Below are 25,820 nucleotides of genomic sequence, written 5' to 3'. Positions count from 1 at the left end.
CAAAGTTTTATAATGAACAGGAGTCTTGAGCACCAGAGTAAGAGTGCTTTAATAATTTAAAGTGAGTGAACTGGCCATAAATATCGTTAGATGAGTGCAACACCCAGGAAAAAATGGTGTGATATGGAGCCGGGGAAGGATCTGGAGGGAGGAGGAAGAGTGAGGAAAGGAAGGGGAGGTGGGAGAGCAGAAATGAGATTGCATATAGGTTGTTAGTTGTAGGACCGGGTGAGGTTTGCAAGCACTAACCCTGCTGTTCTCTGTACTCTTTTGTGTGGTTGAAGAGCTCTAAATAAAAAAGTTAAAGATATTGGCCTTAAAATACTTTTTAAAAAAAACCCTGTTTTTTAGAATATTGTTTGGATATGTTTGATCCATTTTAATTTTCCCTGTTCTTTTAAATTTTTAAAGCATCATGTTTTTCTTTTAACATTCTTCTTTATAGCTACCTTTGCTTTATTTCCACCTTTAATGATTTATGCTTTTACATTTTAAAATCTGTAACTTTTTAATATATTAGCACAGTCTTATCCTTATCTTCTACATTTCTGAGTTTCTTGTTTTGTATTCTTGATATTTTAAAATATTTTCTAATTTTAACTTATTTTAAACCTTTATTCTTTTTACTTTCTCTCTCTCTCTTTCTCTCTCTCCCTCTCTCCCTCCCCTCCCGCCCCAGCAATGCCTTACCTCCACCACTCTCTTTTTAGAGTTTTCCAAAAATTCTTTAGGTTTAAAGTACTTCCTAAAAACCCTGCCAATCTTATTGTACAGATAGTACATTTGATTTGCTAAGCATTGTTTCTTATGTAAGTGGTCTCTCCATGTTTTCTGAAATATGCAGTCCTGCCCCACTACCTTTACAGTGTATGTCAGTGTACAGTAGTGGGTTGGTGTGTCTTGGACTCAAATATCTGGCCTCATACTGGCTTTTGTGAAACCTGCTTTGGAACATTATTGCTATTCTGACCATTGACAGTTCTTTATTATTTTAATAGTAGAAGTATAGAAATGAGCTTTTGAAATTATTATTATTGTACTTTGAAATAAGTGTTTGTGCTTATATGGTTATACCTAATATTTTCTTCAAGCCTTTCTGAAAGACCTGCCTTAGGAGACTGAAGATTCTCTCTTGCATTTTTTCACCTGCTTGCTTCTTTGTAACTTCTTGCTGTCTCCATCCTGAAGAAGTGGCTCTGTGCTCTTCAAAACCTTCTTTGAAGCAAGGATAAATTTCCTGTTTTCAAAATTTTCTTTAAAGGTCATAGAAGACAAATAGTGTCTAAACCTTCAACAAAGTAAGTAATTGGGTAAAAAACATATGTAAAGAAAATGAGACTTGCCTTGAACCTGTCTCCACAGGGGGCAAACTGGGTTCTTAAAAAGTTGCTGAAGACCTGTCTATCATGGTAGACTTTAAATAAAATTTTAAATCAGTCCTACAAAAAAACTGAATATTATGCATGTGTGCATGTGTGTAAGGGTTTGATCTATTTATAGGATTTAGTCAGTTCACTAAGAGTGGTTTAGTTTCTTAGGGACAGAGTCATGTTAACCAAACTCTTGGCAGTTGTATAGATAGAATATTTTATTAATCTGCACTAAGCAATATAAGGGATGGGGCACTATCCCTGTAGAGCTACCTCAAAAGGTTTAGAGTCAGAAGATGACCTGATGAGTTTGGAATCAGGTCAAGGGGAGTTATAAACTCCATATGTTTAAGGCATCAGGATATTAGCTTATGAGAGGCTGAAGAAACTATGGCCATAATAAGGACATTCCTCTCCTAGGACTGATCAGGTCCCGAAGAGAGGCCATACTTTTCCTTGGACCAATGTGTGGATAAACATTCATTTCCCTAAATTCCATCCCAACCGATCTTCCTCTAACCAACAAATTCTCTCTTTAAGGATGTTATACCATTGATTAGCCTAAAGTCAGGTTCTAAGTTTCTTCTATTTCTGGTCCAGGAAATGTTTCGTCTCAATGAAATGTATTAGGTGTATCTGATTCTTAGGTACTGATTTTTAGCTAATTTTCAAGAATCTTAATTATCACCTAAAGTATAGCATACAGTGTAAGAAGATTATTACACTACGCTTTGCAATAATATATAAAACAACATACCTTATTTTATTCGATCCAAAATGCTAGGTGGAAAATTATGTAAAAACTCATATATATACATACACAATTCTTTGCCCATTGAGATAAGTGCTTTTAAACTTCCTTGATTTGGGATGTTTTACAGTCTGTTTTTGACGAGTTTAGTTGAAGAAAAGACCCCACAAGCCACTTGGTGTTGAGAGCATTAACAGGTAATTATACACTGGGCTAATGTTCAATTAAGACTTGATGTATAAGTTGTAACACTCTGCAGTATGATAAAGGCTCTAGCACATTATGACATCATTTAATGACCTCCACTGATTATTTCATCACTTAAAATGGCAAGGTAATTCACAAATAATTGATTGGATGTTTTCTAATTATATAATAGGAAAAAGTACCATTTGTATTTTAGAAGTTGAAGGTAAGGGGGTTTAAGATAATAAAAATAGTATTAAATTATGACTATGATACAACTCCACTAACAGAGCCTCATTTCACTCGACAAAGGATACTGGGGCTCTCCCTGTAGAGTGTTCTTCTCACACCTCTGCAATGCAAACATTATCTGCAACTGAATTGCAGTCATGGTATAGTATCTGAAAATGTAAAAACCCTTCTAGCTACAGTAATTTTAATTAATGCAAAAATTATTGTAGAGCTTAGTTCAAAACCTGTACATCTGAGATGGTCAATGAAAATTTGTTGATGGATTAGACAGATCATTGCATTTCATCTGTGCAGTGTCAAACGGCCCAGGTAGTTTGAAAATACAGTATTAAATTATAAGAACAGCTAGTTCCATAGGAGGCGAAAGATCTATATCTGAACATTCCATGTCTCTGTGGGAAAACCATTACATAGAAAGATTAACTTTTAGATATTATGTTCCTTTGGTGAAGGAAGTATCTTGCCCCATTGCCATTTTTCTATTGTATTTCATTAATATGTAATCAAAATCATTGAGTGTTCACTCATTGAAATGTGTGGTCACTGCCAGCACTTTTATTTATTTTTTTATTGTATAAAAGATTTTTAAAATAATTTAAAAAATAACCATTATATTTATGAAAATTTAAGAAGTGCTAAATTACACACTTTAATCAAACCTTTAATTTGGGGGTATGTTCATCTCACCTCCCCTTTTTGGCTTTTTTTATAATTAAAATTTAACATTTGCATTCTTCATCATTAATGGTCTGCCTCTAGATTAGAGTAGTGGATTGGGCCTTGAAAAAGGAATGCCTCAGTGGGTGCCCAAGCTTTGGAAACCTCCTTGCTTTTACTTGCTTTTGTCCATTGTTGACCACCAAGTATGTGCCACTAGTTGTCACTAGCCCTCCTAGCTTGAAAAGCATTGACTATTTTCTTGGTTCCTAAACTTTGGTTGTTGCTATGGGGGTGTGATCTATGACCTCAAAATCAGGGGTCACACCTGTCTGGCATGCACCAGGAGCCCCCATAGCTGTGTAACTCTCCTCACTAGCAGCTCCTGCTGGTCATTTCCTATTCCTTCCAGTAAGTGATGCGTGGTTATATTATAAGCATTTTCTGTATCACTGAATAATGATAATAAAGAGATGGAGCCAAACCTAGGTCTCTTTTTTCAAAAGGGCAGAGTCCAGAAAGGAATTTCAAGTTGATTTACGTCTCTCTCAAACAGGGTGCATGTCCTTAGAGACCAGCAAATCCTGCTAATAAAGTCTGGTGTTTGCTCCTCTTTCTAAAAAAAGTTTTCCCTTGTGATGAGAACTGTTAGAATTTACTCTCTTGACAGCTTTCATTTATAATCTACAGCAGTGTTCGTTATCTCTTTCACATGGTCCATTGCATCCCTAGTATTTATTTATCTTATAACTGGAAGTTTGTACCTTTTGACCCCCTTCATCTAATTACCCGCCCCGCTAGCCACAAATCTGATCTACAACACTGTGCTAGTTCCTGGTACACAATATAGTGATTTGACATTTCTATACATCTTAAAACGATCACCGTGATGTCTAGTTGTCTCAGGTGAGTAATTTTTATCTTATTTCTTATCACATCTACTCAGGCTTCAAAATGGTTGCTGTTGTTGTTTTTAAACAGATGCATACTATGTCAGAAGAGCATTCTTTTCTTAATGTTTTCTCCTGCGGTTGGCATTTAAAACGCTTTTGCTTTTGTAGAAAGTGCTGCAGTGAGTATATTTGTGCTTATGGGTTTTTTTTTCTTTTGTTGAATTAAACAAGGTAATATATGTAAAGTATCAGGCATAGTAAATAGTTTTATTTCCTAGAATAAATTTCTTATTTCTTATTAAAATGTATAAACAATTTACTGGCTCTTTATTTGTGGGATCATACTGCTTTCCAAAAGGTCTAAACAACCGTTTTGGCCACATTTTAAAACATGTTGCCAATCTAAACAGCGTCAGTGCCTCAAGTTTGTTATGAATACCAGCAAGAGTGAGCTTTGCTTCTTTAAATGTATTTACCCTCTTTCTATCAATTGTCTGTTTATATCCTTGGCCTTGATATTTTTCTTGAAAATAGCAATGCTATTGTCACTTATATTATTTTCTTTTTTATTAAACAAAATAAAACAATTTTTCATATTTGAATGTCAGTTTTACCTTTGTGACTTCTATACTTCAAGGATAAGAAAGTTGACATTTCTCCATTGGTCTGACAATCATTCTATTCTGCTAATTTTTCAAGGATTTGATTTTCTATGTTAATCTCTCTAATTTATCTGGAGTTAATTTTCTTAAATGATGTATAGTGCAGATCCATGTTTTTAACTTATTCTTGATTTAATCATCCCTAAACTATTTGTTAGATAATCCTTCCTACTCTCTATTTAATAATGTTATTTTATGATATACTCACGTTTAAGCTGTATAGTTGGTATAGTTTTGATCTCTTCATTCTGTTATATTGATCAGAATGTGCACATTTACTCTTGTTTTAATTCTTTTTGCTTTCTAATTAGCTACTACAGAGGTTGGCTATGTGCCTTTCTTATTCTGTTGTCCATTCAAACAAAGGCTGGACAAATTGTTCACGGTTAGTGCCATAAAGCACTATGTTGAATTGTTATAATAATAGGATTTTTGTTTGTAACCAGACCTAGTGATAAATCTAATTATTATATTTAATTTCCAGAATCTCGCGTGGCAGTGTTTTGAGGTGTTCTAAATACCAAACTATCTCTAATCTTAAAAAGTCTCAATTTCCCTAGAGCTTATGGTTTGAACTATACAAAATTTCAGACGCCACTGTGGCTTTCTGGTACTTGCAATCTAATGACCCTTCTGTACTTTTAAAGAATTCCAGATTGTCACTCCACCCCTATATGGATATTTTAGAGATAACCATGTGTGTGTGTTTAAAAATTTTGCTCAGAAAAAAGGTTTATGTATTTTGTTCCCAGTTTTAGATATTTAGATATTTAGTGATGTCTTTAGTAAAAGGTAGAGAACTGAGCACATACTTTACCTCTGCTCTTTTCCAAGATGCCACTAAAATTACAGAACAAAGAATAAATTCATAATTGTACTGGGAAACACAAAAAGTAACATAGTGTCCAGTGTGGATGAATGTAGGGAAGTGTTTGCTTTCATACACAGTGAGAGTTTAATTGCCTTAGTCAGTTTTTGGAAGGCAAATTTGGCTGAAGATACCAAAATAAAAATGTACATATCCTTTGAGCTAGCAGTGACACTCCTAGGAATATATACTCCAAAAATATTTAAACATATGCCCAAAGATGTATCTGTTGGGATAGTCAACAACCTGGATATCAAAAGAAAAATCAATAAATTAATGCACACATGTGTACATCCATTTAGATATTATTTGTATGATTACATTTATAAATGTTACATATACATAGCAGTGCGTATGGCATCAGAATGCTTTTAAACCTTTACATCTTATTTCTGAGCAGTGGCTACCATGAGAGCATAGTGGGAGTTAGTTGAAGGGTTGTGAGGGAATCAGATAAACTTTTACTTTTTTACTGTATACTTCTGCATTGTTTGAAAAATTATCAAATGAGTGTCAAAGATTGAATGATGTGCATGAGGTTTCCTAGCTAGTGTTTCACCTAGATTTTGTTTTTCCATGAATTCACTTTCCCTGAATGATCTCTCACATTTCTCTTTGCTTCTTATTACAGATGATTCTATCTCATGATCTTTCTGTCAATTTAAAAAATTAGTATAACTACAATTTTACAAGTAAATGGTTTGGATGACATTTCTCTCTTGATATTATGGTTTCTGAAAGAGTGTAGACTGTTAAACACAGAGTATGATTTATTTGTTCTGTATTCTCTTGTGACAAAATGTTGAGCTTGAAACTAGGTTCAGTTTTAAAATAGCACAGTTGTTGTTTTAATATTTAAGTGTCTGCAGTACCCTTGCTACATTATCATATGTAGCATAGGCATGTTGTGCCTTCATTATTTCTACAGTACAAACTGAAAGAACACACAGAATGGAGAACCAAAGGACGAGCAGGCATATTTTGTTTATTATGATAATCCTCCTCAAGTCCCTTCTTCCTGCTTTTGATCTAGGTGAAAGCAAGCTGGGAACCTAATTAAACCAGTGCTGAGTGAGACCACGAGATATGATGCAAAAAAAAAAAAAAAAAAAAAAAAGAAAGAAAGAAAAGATTCTGACCAACCAGATTTTGAAGTTGAAGTTAATTGAGAGCAATATACAAATAATCCCTGCAAATGGTGACATTTAAAAATGCATTTTGATATTCTGAAGCAGTTATGTAAATCACCAAGAGTGAGACTCTAGGGGAAATGGAAAACGTGCAGCCTCACGTTTTAATACCTTTTGGTGATGGTGTTATTTGACTTAATGTTTGCCAGGGGACTGGGTATTTGGAGGTAATCTGATGACAGAAATGTTATAGCCCCATGAGATATGGAGCCATAGAGGAGGGAGCTGCCAAGAGGGAGACCTGTAGGTAAAGGTCAATGATAACAGTACAAATAAGGACACCAGGGACATTCTCTGGTTCTGTGAAGGTTCTGACCCTGCCTACGATGTAAGAAGCAGAAACTAACAAGCTGCTAAGGAATCAGGTTTAAAAAAGGACATGGCCTCAGTGCTCATGAAGGTTCACACCTGGGATGGGCTCTTGGAACAAGGATGACAAAAACTAGAACCATGAAGCTACACCATTTATGTAACAAGTTACATACAGCTTTCAAGGAATTTTAGTTCATGGATTTCAATAGGACTAGTAAACGGCATGTGGTAATTACTGTTATTATATAGCTGGCAAAACAAAGGCAGAAGATATTTCTAAGATCATACAGTTGGCCAGTGGTGGAATTAGGGAACTGACTTCAGGCATTCTCATTCTTAGTTCTGTAAGTATCTGCCGATCTGGGGGGCAACAACTTCTGGCACAGCCACTCTGGAAGCAGTTCTGATTACACATGATATAATTCCCTCATGAATATCTCCGAGCTCCCCTCCCCAAATATGCTGGTCTCTCCATCCTTTCCTCTTCCTTCCATCTTTTTCCTCTTTCTTTTTTGTCATTGGCATTGGCTGACTCCTCATTAAGACCTTATAACTTTTTTTCTCCTTCCTGATGTTTTAAAAACATCTATTTAAAAAAGTAGTTTTTGTGTATATATCCAGAGACCACTCTAGAAATCATTAACTCTCTTGTATGCTGTCAGTTCTATCCTTGTTGAGTATTGCTTTTTTGAGTGGGGGGAGGGGGAACTGTGATGAGCTATTTTATGTAGTTCAGAATTGGATTTCTAGAGTCACCGAGACTTAGGAAACTGAAAATGTGCTCCACATTCTGCCTATCAACAAAGCCTAATCAAGAATGCATTCTTTGCCAACAACATTCTAAAGAGACATGATTCCAAGCTGTGGCTTGGAAATAAACTCCTTTTATTGCATTTCAATTTATAGTGTTCTTTGCCTCCATTTTGCACAAATATTCAGGGAATTTTCCCATTTAGAAGAACCTGATGCACAAATTAAGATATTTTAAGTAATGCTATTCATGATATGTCCGGAGATTATTATGAATTGATATATGATACTATTCTGAATTTCTGACAACAATCTGCTGAGAATATGCTCCTATATACACATCTCACAGGAAGATTAATTGTTTTTGGATTACAACATTAATTTAATGGGACTGGTTTATTATTCAGACCTCAATTTGCAAACTTGGGTTTGTTTGTTTTTTTTTAGGCTTTTCTTGATTTTTCTCCTCACAAGCTCTCTTACAGGATATGGCTAGTAGAATTGCTCAAAATTAATTTTAGACCCTAAGATAACTGTAGGTTATCTGGCTAATTTGTAGTAGCAGAATTCAGTAATGTTTAAGAGCAGGGTAAATAATTTAAAAATGCTTATGGGGATGCAACTCTTACTCAGTTTAAACAATTCAAAAGTTTGGAAACTGGTATTTGCAAATTTATCCTGTGGATCTGCTTGCTGGAATAATGTTTCTAACTGAACAGAAGAAAAAAAAAATAAGTGGAGGAGAGGTTTAAATTGACAGAGCCAGGAGAAATAAAATAAATCTCAAATACTCACATTAAATTAACCTTGGATTTATCTTGCTAACATGGCAAGTCATTATAAACTTACCACAATTGAGGTATACGGTTTTGATGAGCAGACCATTTCTTGAAACAATATTTTCACAGTACATGAAATATAAGAGCTTGGGATAACACCAAATTAACCCTGAGGGAGACAGTCATTGAAATGCTCATGATTTTATATGGGAAGCTCAGCAGAGTAAAGCTGAAGAATCTAATATATAGACAAATCCCAAGCTGTGAATAGATGTGTTCTCAAAGTCTATTTAAAAGTCAGTAGTTTCTAATTCAGAAGACTTTCCCACAATACTAATAGTGAATTCTCAATAATGTTAGCTATGCGCTAGGCTCTAAGTGCTTTATGTGAATTATTTCATTTCATTCTTTCAAAACTCCTCTGATATAGATTAAAATTAACCTAATTTTGTAGAATCTGAGGCACAGAGAGATTAAATTGTCTGAGGTCACACAGCTGGATCCAGGAGTTTGATCCAGAACCTGTACTCCTAATCATGTCACACAGGAAGGTGATGGTATTAATGGTGATTAAATTCTGTTCTAATAGTGTGTTAGTATGTAGCCATGAACCCCTACCAAAACCCGATTTTACTTGACTCACAATCTCGTGGGTCAGGAATTCAGGAAAGGCTCCTCTGGGCAGCTCACATTTGCTCCATGTGGTGGCAGCTGAGGTAGCCAGAGTGAGGCCAGGGGATTCACTTTCAACATGGCTCACTTAGGTGGCTGGCAACTTGGTATTTGTGTCAGCTGGGAGCGTGACTGGGGCTTTTGGTCAGGGTTCTTGGTTCTTCTTCACGAGGGGTTTCCTTGGTTTCCTTCCAGGACAGTGGTTGTACTGCAGGAGTGAGTGTTCTAAGAGACTGCCAATTCCTTTTGGTCTGGGCCTGGAAAACTAGCACAGCATCATTTCTGCTCTATTCTATTGGTCAAAAATAGTGACTGCCCAAATTCAAGGAGGAGGGGTCTACCCCTTGATAGAAAAAGTGGCAAAGAATTTGCAGCCATCTTTAATCTACCATAGGCATCAAGAATAGACCATGGGGCTTCCCTGGTGGCGCAGTGGTTGAGAGTCCACCTGCCAATGCAGGGGACACGGGTTCGTGCCCCGATCCGGGAAGATCCCACATGCCGTGGAGCGGCTGGGCCCGTGAGACACAGCCGCTGAGCCTATGCGTCCGGAGCCTGTGCTCTGCAACGGGAGAGGCCACAACAGTGAGAGGCCCGCGTATCGCAAAACAAACAAACAAACAAAAAGACAAAAAGAATAGACCATGGAAGCCTATTTATTTAACATGTGACCTAGATTAATGTTACTCAGACTTAGCTTTGACCTCTCTTCCTCTAACAGGTTAGTTTAATTCTTACTTTTTAAAAATATAAATTTTCTTTCAGCTCTTACGGTTTATGATTCTTTGAGAGAAGGGTGCATTATTTTTAAATGTAAAATACTTGCAGCATAGTTGGGATTCTATATATGCTTATCATTTATGAATTTTCTTTTTAATACTTGAAGGCAACTGTAAGATTTAACAAACAATTAAGAGTTAACAACTCAGAGGAGCAAAATGGATTGTTTTAAAGTGCAATATTCTACTTTATCTTTTACAAGATAAATACTTATTTCTCAAGATGCATAGTAATATTTTTCTGGTCTGTCACCAAACTCATTGCCTGTGAGTGCTTTTGGAGCAGGGGCTATGTCTAATTCATCTGTTCTATGGTATCCCCAGAATAAATACAATATCCCGGGAAATAGTAGGTACTCAGTAAATATTTGGGGAATGAAACTTAACAGACAACAAAACAATTTGAATGTATCTAAGATAAAACATCAAAAACTCTAATTTGTCTTATTGAGAATCTAATGTGTTGCCTCCTAATGAGGCAAAAATGCATCTGGTGATATGACAGTTTAGTAAATGTGTTTGTCATTTTAAATGTTTGCATACATTTGCAAACCAGGGACACATATCATTCTATTTCTGATAAATTCAACCTGTGTAAAGAAGTTAATATTAATGAACAATTGTGTATCTACCAAGTTAATATTAATGCACAATTGTGTATCTACCTCTACCTCAAAAGGTAAGACCTCTTTGTATTTCTAGTGAAAATATATTTTAATATAATTGCATGCTATTAGGCATTTTCTATTTAGTTAAAATTAATACTAATATCAGGCACTTGGACTGAAGCATTACCTACTCATTTTGATTTTGAGTTTCCCTCTTCATTTGGTCTTCCTTTTTTTTTTTCTTTTCAGAAATGATAAAGTATAAACAAGACTGTACCGCTTAGTTTGAACATTGGCTTTCTCAGTGCCAGGCATAAGTTTGGGTTTCTTTCTGCAACCCAGGGCCAGTGGAACCGCTACTGTTAAGCCACCCCATAACACAGTCGGGATCTCCAGGATTCTGGTCTGAGAGTTCTGAGATCATTCACTCTTGCTCTAAGTTCAGAATGCAGCTTATGCACCTATAGAGAAGAAGGATTCTAGAAGCTGTTTTCTTTGGGGGTAGATTCAAATATTTGGTAAAACAAATAGCTCCATGAAGATAATTCAAGAAAAAGATGGGGAGGCCATACTAATAATCCACTAAGAAAAGATGTGTTCTTAATCTTTGTATTAGTCAGGGTTCTCCTGAGAACCAATAGGATATATTTGTGTATAGATAAATAGAAAGAGATTTATTATGAGGAATTGGCTTACATTATTATGGAGGCTGAGAGTTCCCATGATCTGCCCTCTGTAATCTGGAGGCACAGGAAATCTGGTGGTGTAGTTCCAGTCCAAACCCAAAGGCCTGAGAACCAGGGGAGCCAACGGTTTAAGTTCCAGTCTGAGTCTGAAGGCCTGAGCACTGGGGGCTGAGGGTGTACAGTCGTGGTCCAAGTTCGAAGGCCTGAGAAGCAGGAGTGTCGATGTTGGCGGGCAGGAGAAAATGGCTATTGCAACTCAAGCAGAGAGCAAATTCATGCTTCCTTTGTCTTTTTGTTCTATTCAGGCCCTCAGTGGATTGGATGATGTCCACCTGCAGTGGTGTGGGCAATCTTCTTTACTCAAACGATTCAAATGCTAATCTCTTCCAGAAACATCCTCACAGATGCTTCCAGAAATTATGTTTTACCAGCTATCTGGGCATCCCTTAGCCCAGTCAAGTTGACACATAAAATTATCCATCATAATTTTCAATTAAAACATTCTTATCTGAATAGCTAATCTTCAGGACAGTGGCTCTCACATTTCTTGATTGTGAATCGTCCAAATTCATTATTTCTCTTCCTTTAAAAAATTTTTCCATGTAAATTGTGTGCTCCAGTACCTGTCTTGCCCTGGGTAGCAATTATGATTTAGCAAAGCAGTGTGTATAAAGGGAGTGCAAAAGGAGACTCTCACATAAACTCATTTGGCTACTTATTTTGTGTTCTAGTAACAGCTCCATGGACTATAAAATTAGCATTACTGGGTAAAATTAAGCATGGATATATATTGCCTGCAGATTATATTAATGATTGTGGTCTTTTCAATGACTATCTGAGCAATAAAGAATTAACTGTTTATAAGTATGAAGACCTATGTGTAAGAGGGGCTAACAATGAGAGACATGCGATGATGAGATAGAAAAGATTTTTAAAAAGTAGGAATTATTAAATCTCATAAAAATTTATGGAAGGTAGTCCAAAAATCAGTAAAGATCAGGTACTTGATGATGATGATTATACATAAAGGTAATAATAATAAAAGCCAAAACCCACATTCTGGAGCACACTTTTGGAAGTGAGAATAAAATCAGGTGGAGGAATTCAGAAAGGTGACTAGTAAACTTCTTTTACATACTTTTCCAATTCCAATCAAAACCCTCTAGTACTGAAACGCAAACTGATGAACTAGGGCATTAAAAAAAAATCTCACTTCGAACTTCATCAAGGCCAAGGGCAAATGACTTATCTCAGAGAAATGAAGAGGACCTTCATCCCAGCAGTTTCAATGGGGGTGGGTTGTGTTTCATAAGCAAACACACAAAATTATGAAAATGAGCATGTGTGAGGTTTAATAGCTAATTTTCCAAGTTGATTATCTTGGTCAGTTCGTTGGGATGCTCTTCTTAGCTAATTTAATTTGTTTCATCTTTTTTATTGTCTCGCTTAAATAGCAATTAGGGAAGATAACACTCCATTTCACCTTCTACTTGCCCCTTGGCTAAATCATGATTTCACCCTGTGCCGGATAGTTATGGGTGTGTGAAGAGAAGGCACCAGTGAAAGACAGAGTGGGTGAACATACTTGACTCAAACCTGAAAGTGTGTGTGTGTGTGTGTGTGTGTGTGTGTGTGTGTGTGTGTGTGTGTGTAACGAATACCATAGAACAACTCATTTATTCATATATTCAGAAATGTGAAACATTGCTACTTGGAAATTCAGATTCATCTATATGACACCAACGAGCATGCTGCAGCTATTTGAAAGTCAGTTTTCAACCTGGGTAAAATATCAGAACCCTTGTATTTTGTACTTCCTGTTTTAAAACTATGTATTGTATATGCAACAAACAACTGTTAAATGCTATAATATTTTTTAGTATATTGTCATTAATAAGAGTTTATGAAGTGCTTTTTTATGTACCCCTATCTTAGGCGAGTCCAAAGGGGACTTCCTGGATATTAGTTAGTTGTTAGTTTCTCCACTAACAGATTTTGTACTCTGCTCCTGAAACACTATATATTCTGATGAAAACAGTATGCAGGGCCTCACTCGACATGTGTTGATTTTGTGCCTTTTTGCTCAGACAGCTTTACTTGGGTGTGAAAAGGCAAACAAATATAAAATCGAATGTGATGAACAAATTGCTTAGCTGTAGTGGAGACTTTTTAGTGTAGGTTGGTCAGTGAGGTTAGGTTAGAAGATTCCTTCAAGTGGCAAAATATTGGTGAGAGAGAGCGATTGACATGGCCTGGGTGTCAACCTGTGGGGTTCTCAACAGACAGGTGACTCTTGCTTCTTTGCAGAATCCACAAAAAGCCACAATAATAATTGTGCATATTTCCATCCTGTCCGTTTAGTCCTTAGGTTCATACAGTCCAAAGAAATGAGGGAAAATGTGTAAACACCAGCTTCACTGGGACTAAGATTATTAAAGAGAAAGCAGAAATTTATACATGTTCAAAATAGTATTTGCTCTCAGGTATCTACTTCTAAATCATGATCGAACTCTACAAGCCTTTAGCATTACTAATTTTCTTTGTTTACCTTTCATTTTCTTGAATTCGTGAAAGTAGAATGTTTCTCTTCAAATTGTGATATGACAATGAGACAGAAAAAGCCTCACTCCCCTAGGAAGGCAAATGAAACTCAGAAATACAACTGAAAAATCTGTCTTCAACTCAGCAGTTTTTGCCTCATTGTAAAAGTTGTCCAGAAAGAACAAATTGTCTTAATAGCAGAGGGACTGTCGCATGATTCTCTAGTTATTCCTGTAACTAGATTTTATTAACCTTTTAAGGTGTTTGTATACTGAGTGAAGGGCCTTAGTGTGTGTCTGAAACATTGGAGGTGCTCATTATTTATTGAATGAATAAGTGAACAAATGCATAAGCGAGGAATCTGAAAGGCCATCGGGAGCATCAAGATGGCAAGCCTTCCTTCCGTAGCTTTGTGGTGTGTTGACATTGGGAAAATGAGCAGCCTTCACTTTAGTAGGGGAGGTAGCATCTTCAGTGGAAATTCTAGCATACAGGCGGAGACAGCATTCTGGGAAAAGGTTGAGGGTTTAGGGGAGTTTATTTACTTTGAAGTTGGAATGAAGGCACTGGGGAAGGGATTATCCAGGAGTGCAGCCATGAGAAGATGATTTTCTCAGGAAGAAATATAGAACTAAATCAGGATAGGAGTGTGGGAGAGGGGCAGTGACTTGACAGAGGGGGTTTATACTTTGGCAGTTTAGGAAGACCTGGATGAAATGTAAGTGGGATAAAATGGCCTCAAGCTTCCATTGTGAAATTGTTTCCATCCTGCAGTGTATCAGGATATGCGTGATCTTGTCATATGCCTTCTGTCCTATAAACTCCCAGAAATGCATGTCCTCCATGGAGCCTGGCACATAGTAGGTGTTTAGCAAGTTTATTGGTAGCATGAATTAAGACGTATAGTGGCAGGAAATGCAGGATATAGGCTTGAAATGAAAAGATTGTCTTTGCTTCTAACTACTAGGCCTAACTTGTGTTGCAAAATTACTTTTGGCAAATTCGTTCCGATAACTTGCAGCACTTCCCTATGGAAGATGGATTTGAACTGTTCTAAAGAACCTCAAAGTGCAGAACTAAGGACATGAGGTAGAAGTGAGAAAGAAGCAGATTTCAGCAGAGAATTTTCTAATGACTGAAGTTATTCGGAATTTAAGAAGTGCTGTCTTAAAAGTGTAGAGAGCTTCTTAACCCAGAAAGTATGCAGATAAAAACTGAATGACTGTGTCTCAGGGTTGTTTTAGAGAGGGTCCATGCATTGGGAAAGAGCTTGTTTTTTTCTACTACTAAAGGTTTAGAATTATTTTTGTGTGTGGTATTGTGTGATAGTCCAATACAATAAAATAAAAGCAATATATTTGGGAAAGGTTACTTAGATACTATTTCGGAAAAGGGAAATAGAGAAAAAGATTGCATCCATATTATCATTATGTCATTTGCCAGTATGTGTGGTGCAGAAAACTATTTAAACTTAAGAAACTATTTAAGATGTGCTATGCAGAATGTAGGAACCAACCTGAATTAAGCAGGAAGAGATTGAAGAGGACTTGAGTCATTGGGAAAGCCTTCATGAAGTGGTTGGTTGATTAACTGGGCTGCAGGAAAAGGTTGGAATGAGGCCCTGTGAAGGGGGATGTCCCTCTGGTGAGAGCTGAGGCTTGAGGGCCAGCCGGAGGAGGATGCCAGAACCTGACGTGTGGCAAGTGCGGGGAGGAAGCTGAGTGATTGGGCTCACCAGTTCCTATGTGTGCGCTGCATAATGATCAAGGAATCAATCTAAGAAGAGATATAAAAATTATAAATATATATGCACCCAACATAGGAGCACCTCAATACATAAGGCAACTGCTAACAGCTATAAAAGAGGAAATAGACAGTAAAACAAGAATAGCGAGGGACTTTAACACCTCACTTAAACCAATGGACAGATCATCCAAACAGAAAATTAATAAGGAAACACAAGCTTTAGATGACACAATAGACCAGAGAGATTTAATTGATATTTATAGGACATTCCATCCAAAACCAGCAGATTACACTTTCTTCTCAAGTGCACGTGGAACATTCTCCAGGATTGATCACATCTTGGGTCACAAATCAAGCCTCAGTAAATTTAAGAAAACTGAAATCATATCAAGCATCATTTCTGACCACAACGCTATGAGATTAGAAATCAATTACAGGGGAAAAAAACGTAAAAAACTCAAACACATGGAGGCTAAACAATACGTTACTAAATAACCAAGAGATCACTGAAGAAATCAAAGAGGAAATAAAAAAATACCTGGAAACAAGTGACAGTGAAAACATGACAATCCAAAACCTATGAGATGCAGCATAAGCAGTTCTAAGAGGGAAGTTTATAGCAATACAATCCTACCTTGAGAAACAAGAAACATCTCAAATAAACAGTCTAACCTTACACCTAAAAGAACTAGAGAAAGAAAACAAACAAAACCCAAAGTTAGTAGAAGGAAAGAAATCATAAAGATCAGAGCAGAAATAAATGAAATAGAAACAAAACAATAGCAAAGATCAATAAAACTAAAAGCTGGTTCTTTGAGAAGATAAACAAAATTGATAAACCATTAGCCAGACTCATCAAGAAAAAGAGGGAGAGGACTCAAATCATTAAAATTAGAAATGAAAAAGGACAAGTTACAACAGACATCACAGAAATGCAAAGCATCCTAAGAGACTACTACAAGCAACTCTATGCTGATAAAATGGACAACTGGAAGAAACGGACAAATTGTTAGAGAGGTATAACCTTCCAAGACTGAACCAGGAAGAAATAGAAAATATGAACAGACCAATCAAAAGTAATGAAATTGAAACTGTGATTAAAAATCTTCCAACAAACAAAAGCCCAGGACAAGATGGCTTTACAGGTGAATTCTATCAAACATTTAGAGAAGAGCTAACACCCATCCTTCTCAAATTCTTCCAAAAAATTGCAGAGGAAGGAGCACTCCCAAACTCATTCTACGAGGCCACCATCACCCTGATATCAAAACCAGACGAAGATACTACAAAATAAGAAAATTACAGACCAATATCACTGATGAATATAGATGCAAAACTCCTCAACAAAATACTAGCAAACAGAATCCAACAACACATTAAAGGGATCATACACTATGATCCAGTGGGATTTATCCCAGGGATGCAAGGATTCTTCAATATACGCAAATCAATCAATGTGATACACCACATTAACAAACTGAAGAAGGAAAACCATATGATCATCTCAATAGATGCAGAAAGAGCTTTTGACCAAATTCAACACCAATTTATGATAAAAACTCTCCAGAAAGTGGGCATAGAGGAAACCTATCTCAACATAATAAAGGCCATATATGACAAACCCACAGCAAACATCATTCTCAATGGTGAAAAACTGAAAGCATTTCCTCTAAGATCAGGAACAAGACAAGGATGTCTACTCTCACCACTATTATTCAACATAGTTTTGGAATTCCCAGCCACGGCAATCAGAGAAGAAAAAGAAATAAAAGGAATACAAATTGGAAAAGAAGAAGTAAAACTGTCACTCTTTGCAGATGACATGATACAATACATAGAGAATCCTAAAGATGCCACCAGAAAGCTACTAGAGCTAATCAATGCATTTGGTAAAGTTGCAGGGTACAAAATTAATGCACAGAAGTCTCTTGCATTCCTATACACTAATGATGAAAAATGTGAAAGAGAAATTAAGGAAACACTCCCATTACTACTGCAACAAAAAGAATAAAATACCTAGGAATAAACCTACCTAGGGAGACAAAAGACCTGTATGCAGAAAACTATAAGACACTGATGAAAGAAATTAAAGATGATACAAAGAGATGGAGAGATATACCAAGTTCTTGGATTGGAAGAATCAATATTGTGAAAATGACTATACTACCCAAATCAATCTACAGATTCAGTGCAATCCCTATCAAATTACCAGTGGCATTTTTTACAGAACTAGAACAAAAAATCTTAAAATTTGTATGGAGACAAAAAAGACCCCGAACAGCCAAAGCAGTCTTGAGGGGAAAAAAACGGAGCTGGAGGAATCAGGCTCCCAGACTTCAGACTATACTACAAAGCTATAGTAATCAAAACGATATGGTACTGCACAAAAACAGAAATATAGATCAATGGAACAGGATAGAAAGCCCAGAGATAAACCCACGCACCTATGGTCAACTAATCTATGACAAAGGGGGCAAGGGTATACAATGGAGAAAAGTCTCTTCAATAAGTGGTGCTGGGAAAACTGGACAGCTACATGTAAAAGAATGAAATTAGAACACTGCCTAACACCATACACAAAAATAAACTCAAAATGGATTAGAGACCTAAATGTAAGACCTGACACTATAAAACTCTTAGAGGAAAACATAGGAAGAGCACTCTTTGACATAAATCACAGCAAGATCTTTTTTGATCCACCTCCTAGGGTAATGGAAATAAAAACAAAAACAAATGGGACCTAATGAAACTTAAAAGTTTTTGCACAACAAAGGAAACTACAAACAAGACGAAAAGACAACCCTCAGAATGGGAGAAAATATTTGCAAAATGAATCAATGGACAAAGGATTAATCTCCAAAATATATAAACAGCTCATGAAGGTCAATATTAAAAAACAAACAACCCTATCCAAAAATGGGCAGAAGACCTAAATAGACATTTCTCCAAAGAAGACATACAGATGACCAAGAAGCATATGGAAAGCTGCCCAACATTACTAATTATTAGAAAAATGCAAATCAAAACTACAATGAGGTGTCATCTCACACCAGTTAGAATGGGCATCATCAGAAAATCTACAAAGAACATGCTGGAGAGGGTGTGGAGAAAAGGGAACCCTCTTGCACTGTTGGTGGGGATGTAAATTGATACAGCCACTATGGAGAACAGTATGGAGGTTCCTTAAAAAACTAAAAATAGAATTACCATACGACCCAGAAGTCCCACTACTGGGCATATACCCAGAGAAATCCATAATTCAAAAAGACACATGCACCCCAATATTCATTGCAGCACTATTTACAATAGCCAGGACATGGAAGCAACCTAAATGCCCAACGACAGATGAATGGATAAAGAAGATGTGGTACATATATACAATGCAATATTACTCAGCCATAAAAAGGAACGAAATTGGGTCATTTGTAGAGACATGGATGGATCTAGAGACTGTCGTACAGAATGAACTAAGTCAGAAAGAGAAAAACAAATATCATATATTAATGCATATACGTGGAACCTAGAAAAATGGTACAGATGAACCAGTTTGCAGGGCAGAAATTGAGACACAGATTCAGAGAACAAACATATGGCACCAAGGGGGGAAAGTGGCGGGGGTGGTTGTGGTGGTGGGATGAATTGGGAGATTGGGATTGACATGTATATACTAATATGTATAAAATGGATAACTAATAAGAACCTGCTATATTAAAAAAATAAATAAAATAAAGTTCAAAAAATCAATCAATAAATAAAAATAAATAAAAATTGCATATTTTAAAAAGAGACTCCTGCTTCTTTGAGGATAAAAGAAAATTATGGGGTGCTTAAATACCTTGTTGTTGTGTTGCTTTAGGGAAAAACAATTAGATAGTCTTGCTGTGTGCACAGTAGGTGGAATGGAGGTTTTTCATTCCATTAACACTCATTCCATGAGTCATTCTAAATTCTTGAAAGTATGCCAATGAAACCCAGTTAATGTACCACAACTGCCACTGGTAGCATTTTGCCTCTGCAAGTAATCAGCAATACTGTAATCACTTATTTCACAAAGAAATTGAGGTTGCATTGTTTATTTTATTTTATTTGTTTTACCATTTTGTTTTAATATTGTTATCATTCATTTTTATAATAAGGCATATTGGTCTCCTAAGGAATTGAGCAACTTCTCTGGTGGCACAGTGGTTAAGAATCCGCCTGCCAATGCCAGGAACACAGGTTCAAGTCCTGGTCTGGGAAGATCACACATGCCACAGAGCAACTAACCCCATGCGCCACAACTACTGAGCCTGTGCTCTAGAACCCGTGTGCCACAACTACTGAAGCCCGAGCGCCTAGAGCCCATGCTACATAGTAAGAGAAGCCACCACAATGAGAAGCCCACGCACCACAACTAGAGAAAGCCCCTGCACAGCAACGAAGACCCAATGCAGCCAAAAATAAATAATAAATAAATTTTAAAAATTAAAAAAAAAAAGAATTGAGAAAGAGGAGACTTTAGAGTTCCCAATCTGAATCTGAGCATGTTGATATTGAAAATAGTATTATATTGCTTTTTTGAATTGACAGTGGTAATCTAGAAGTGTTCTAAAGAGGTTGTGTTAATTGCATATATACGTATTTGAGTATTCGAGATTTTTATCAGACTTAAGATGGCTTCCAACAAAAGGTCTATAAAAATAATAAGATTCCTTCCAGTCCTATGACCCCATGAAATCTAAGAGTAATTTACATACAGAATAATTTACACTGGGAAAATGAAGTTGACCAAAGGATTCCTGAGGTTTACTGCTTGTCGCCTAATATAAGGCAAAGCTGATGAAAAAGAAGAAAGAAGGGGAAATATCAGATACAAAGGTCTTTCAATCAAAATAATCTAATAGCCCAGTGATTAAAATCTATCACACAAATGTGATAGATTTTGGTATGAAATGTCTGCCTATTAGAGAAATCCATTACAGCAGTTGATCTAATAGAATATCAATATAATGCTGAATTAGTTCTGTAAAGAAATAGGCTGACTGTACCAATCCATATTTAAGGATTACTCCATAATTTATTTGGGTTGGGAAAAACTTATTTGAGTCAGCGGGCTTTAGACAGGTGTCTGAGATCCATATTTAACTAGTTTACAAAAAAGCAGTATTTAATGGAAAGATCTCAGGGTAGCTGATATAACTGAAAAGAGTAGGACAACCACATCACAAGGAGGGCAGGGAGGAATGCAGGGAGGCCAGGAATCCTTGAAAAAGAAACTCCCAACTTTCCAGGACTTCATCTCTCTCTTTTGGTTTCTACTTCGGTTTCTACTTCTCTTGGTACTGGTTATTTATTTATTTATTTATTTGGTTGTGCTGGGTCTTAGTTGTGGCAGGCAGGCTCCTTAGTTGCGGCTTATTGGCTCCTTAGGTGCAGTTTGCCAGCTCCTTAGTTGTGGCAGGTGGGCTTCTTAGTTGCGGCTCACTGGCTCCATGGTTGTGGCACGTGGGCTCCTTAGTTGCAGCAGGCAGGCTCCTTAGTTGTGACAGGTGGGCTCTTTAGTTGTGGCTTGCCGGCTCCTTAGTTGCAGCACCTGGGCTCCTTAGTTGTAGCATGCGAACTCTTAATTGTGGCGTGCATGTGGGATCTAGTTCCCTGACCAGGGATCGAACCCAGGCCCCCTGCATTGGGAGCATGGAGTCTTAACCACTGTGCCACCAGGGAAGTCCCTCTTGGGGCTGGTTTTATTTTCTCCCACTACATACCAGCTTTCTCCACTTGGCAGTTAATGGAGCTGTTGACACCTTGCTTAGGAGGTTCCCATTTTACAACTTCTTCCATCAGGGAGACAAAACTGACTCTTTTTCCCAGATCCATTTCAAAAAATACTGGGGAAGAACTGTGACTGGCTGTTTCAGGTGGTTGCTCAGCCTTGGTCCAATCAGCTGTGACAAGGAGGGTGGGATGATGTAAGAACAGGTCAGCTCCCATCATAACCACATGGTTAGAGCTGAGAGGAGAGCAGTAATTTCCAAAATAAGGGAGGGAATGCATTTGCCAGAAGATGGAGGTAAATGGCTGGGTGAGGGCTCCTAATATGATGTTCATCTTATCCTTGCTTTATTTAATACTCTTTGTGCCCACTTCTGGTTTTAAATTCAAGGTAGGGAATTCTGTGCTAGATGTTCTGTAGTCATCATCACATAAGTTGCAGGGACCTTGCATTCTCTACATCTTAGAAAATAAAATTGCCTGAGTGTTTCCTGGGTCCCACACTTGGCTAGATGGTGGGGCTATTTTTCTTCTGTAATTGATTCACTTGAATTGCAAAAGGAAAAGGAAAAGATAGGCTGACAGGTGGTATTTGCAATAGGTGCAGAAGAGGATTTGAGAGTCTCCTAGTACAAATCTTCCTCCTCCTCCCTCCACTCTGCTCCTACCAGCCAAGGAACCTGTGTGGTCCTCACAAGTAGACTGCAAACCTCCCAGCAGGCAGGAACAATAGCATGTGTGTCTTTAAATCCTGGGAAGCTCTACATACAGTCCTTACACAGGGCAAAAGTGTAACAAATATCTGTGGATTAGATGTTTGAACCAAGTTTAATCTGTATAAAAAAGTCAGAGGTGTAGTTGGAGCTATATGATGATTTGTAAATATCCTCAAATGTGAGCAGTTTACATCTAATACACATATTGCTATTGTGTCCAAATGAAAAGAACAGGGCACTGTCCTATCTGTAATTCTGTTTGTCAACTACATAATGTATTTTTAGGAAGAATATTATATATCTATAGCAATTTTAATTATTCACCAGTAATGAATAAATCTGAGTTCCTGCTTAAGATCTTAAGTCCCATGCAAGATTTGTATGATTCAAGCATATTATCTCTTACAGGCAGACACTAATGAGTCCCATGAAGGTAATAGACTCTAGAAATAGAAGCAGAATCCAAACAAATGTGTTTATTAGTCTCACTTACCTTCTGAGGATAGATAAATTGAATCTTGAGCTGGACCCATGTCCCAATTTGAAGTTTTTTAAAACATAGAAATTATATTTTAACAGAAATCTTGACAATAAATAGATTGTTACCATTTGTTGTAGAAAAGAATGTGTTCCTGATGCTTACTGTGAAGATTCTCAAAGATACGTTGCAGTTTTTCCTAAATGGAAATTTTAAAACTCTTTTCTCATGATTTTACAAGTAACATTCTCATTGTAGAAAATTTAAACAATTCAGAAATGGATATTAACATAAACAATTTAAATTCAGCATAATTCTATTCCCTGGAAATAATAACTATTAACAATTTGATATATATTTATTCATTTTGCTTAGCAAGCCCTTGTGTAGCAATTAGTATAGGACAAGCACCTACCTAAGCACTTTGTAATTGTTCCTCATTTAATCCTCATGACAACCCTATGAGGTAGGTATTATTTCCCTATTTACAGAGGAGGGAAAGGAGTCTCCGAGGCATTAGTAACTTGGAAAAAGATACATAGTTATAAGTGGCAGAGTCCAGATTCAAACACAGTCTGACTCCAGAGTCCATGCTCATAATTATATATCAGGCCTTTCTATACCCTTCTGGATAGCTATTTATACATATAATACAAATATATGCAATGTGTTTCCAAGGTCATTCATCTCCTGCAGTCAGCCTTTTCTTTAATACCTACTTAAAATGGCTCAAGATTCCATTCCACATGAAGTGGGAAGTCCAGTGTGCCCCTCCTCAACCTTCCTGTGACTTCCCGGAGGTGTTCATGTTCCAGGACATGGTTTTCTGAATCCTACTCCTTTGCAGCATCCTGTCTATGCATTTGCTTTCCTCTGTCTTCATCTCTGGTCACCGCCCTCTTTCTCCTTTTTCCCAAAGTACCACTAACATAAATAAGACAGTTATGTGTAGAGAACTTTTTCTGAAAACTTGAGGGTAAAAGAGAGAATTATGAATTAGAAAAAAAGTTAACACAAGGCTTACAGTGATTGTTCTCAAAGCCTGAGGGAAAATTGAAATGTGAAAAATTTCAAAGTAACCCCTCTTTGGGCGCACTCCAACTCCTGATACTACCGTCCTGTCTGGTGAACTACATACTTTCTTTCAGATGCTTTTGCTTGATTATTTTCTTCTCTCTCTGAAATCCTTGCCCCCTTATTATCCAGGCTGTCACCCCCAAACACCAGATTGTTCTTCCCTTATAATGCAGAACGATTTAGTTCTACTTCTAAATTTATCTTTCCTTTTCATGCCCAGCAAGCTCTATTTTGCACAGCAAAAATATTTTATGGTGGAAACTTGTTGTTTTCCCAGCATTTCTCAGTGGTGCTGGTGACTGGGATGGGGGGAATTTCAACCTCCAGAATACTTCCTTGTGTGACAACAAAGAATTACCCAGCTCCAAATGTCAGTAGTGCTGAGGCTGAGAAACCCTGGTGTACAAAAGTGTCTACCTTCCTTCTGGGGATTGTTTTCCTTCACTTGGATGATGCAGTCTTGGTGGCACCGTGGTACCTACTCTCTGACTAATGTCGAGTCCCTTGCCAGGCTGAGTCTCATTCTGGAGTCCTAACTCCATGGCCATATGACCAGGAATGGACATTTGGATCAATCTGGACCAATCCTTGCCTAGGAATGTATCCTACAGATGCACTCCTGCATGTGTGCACGGGGATTGACCAGGATGTTCATGCAGCGTTGTTTATAATAACAAAGATCTGTAACTATCCAAGTGTTCAGCAGTAGGTGACTGATTAAAGGATGGTCAAGTCATACCAAAAAAATGCCATATAGTAGTTTGTACTGGGTTAACCGAGTAAAGCTAGATCTATATTTCCCAGAATCCCCTTTCCTTAAGATTCTGAGTTAGAATTGGCCACAAGAGGCGTTGGTAGGAGACTTGGAGGTGGCAGTGAACAGCACCATTAGTCTCTTAAGGTCCTGGGGGCAAGGTGTGGTGACAGACAGACTCAGCAGCGCTGGTGGCTTCCAAACAGCCCTCATTCTTTGCTCCGTGTTCAGCTTTTCCTCCTGACTGGTGCTTTGCTGCAGACCCTCAGAGGGAACAGCTTACCATGTCCTTTTCCCCTAGTTCCCTTTGTGGTCCTGCTTTGGCAGTGAGACCTGCCTAGCTTCTTAGATTGACTGGTTGGTGACCCCTCTGCGCTGTGAACTCCCTCTTTCAGATCTTTACTTCCCCAGCTCCTCCCACACTTGTATAAGGTCTGATTCCTCTAATACATCTCTAATACCGTAACTCTAAATGGTTTTGCTTCCTTGATCGAACACTGACTGACACACTACATAACCTTTAAAAGCAATGAGGCAGCGCTATATACTGACATGAATTGATCTCCCATATATATTAAGTGAAAAGAACAAGGTGCTAAACTGATGAAAAATATTACAGATAAAGCTAGAGTCCTCTTTGACCAATAACTCTAATTCTGGTTCTCATTTCTTTTCCTTAGAGGTAAATACTGTTATTAGCTCCAAATCAATTCTTTATGGTCTGGGGAAAAGTTCTCAGCAAATTATAACTCATATAGGATTATTTTGTTGACATGTAAGTAACATACAATAAAACACAGATTTTCAGTGCTCACACTGATGAATTTTGATAACTGTATACATCCAAACAAGGTATAGAACATTTATAACCCCCTTCCCTTGTGCTCTTTTCTAGTCAGTCATTCTACCCGCTTTGCAACCACTATCTCATTTCTGTCTCTATAGATTGGTTTTACCTGTATTTGGCCTTCATATAATTTGAATTACATAGTATGTATTCTTTTGAGTCTGGCTTCTTTTAATTAGCATAATGTTTTTGAGATTTGTCCATGTTGTTTTGTGTATCAGTAGTTCATTCTTTAATGTTTGAGTACTATTTCATTGTAGGTATATGCTACAATTTGTTTATCTACTTTCCTGTTGATGGACGTTTGGGTCATTTCCAATTTAGGCCTATATAAATTCTTACAGTGTTTTAAATGTAACTGAAAAAAGATTGCTGAGGCCATTATTACTGGTATTTTAAAAATTATGCAAAACTCAACCTTAATTTTTCCAGAGAACTTTACTTCCTTCTGCAAAGAATCATAAATGAGGTAAGAAGCTATGATTTCTGTATTTT

The 25,820-nt window shown here is 37.1% G+C and overlaps 1 long non-coding RNA gene across 1 annotated transcript in view; it reads left to right on the top strand.

Annotated features, from left to right (window-relative positions):
* Positions 1 to 4,018: 4,018 nt before the first annotated feature.
* LOC132516996 (uncharacterized) overlaps positions 4,019 to 25,820 on the top strand; it is a 285,768-nt gene continuing 263,966 nt past the window's right edge. Inside the window, exon 1 of the long non-coding RNA XR_009539552.1 lies at positions 4,019 to 4,122. This is a non-coding gene — a long non-coding RNA (uncharacterized LOC132516996). The remainder of the gene's footprint in view (positions 4,123 to 25,820) is intronic.

This window comes from Lagenorhynchus albirostris, chromosome 1 (genome assembly GCF_949774975.1).
Source record: "Lagenorhynchus albirostris chromosome 1, mLagAlb1.1, whole genome shotgun sequence".
Classification (NCBI taxonomy): Eukaryota; Metazoa; Chordata; class Mammalia; order Artiodactyla; family Delphinidae; genus Lagenorhynchus; species Lagenorhynchus albirostris.
Note: the sequence above shows the minus strand (reverse complement) of the source record. Positions and strands in the feature narration are given on the sequence as shown.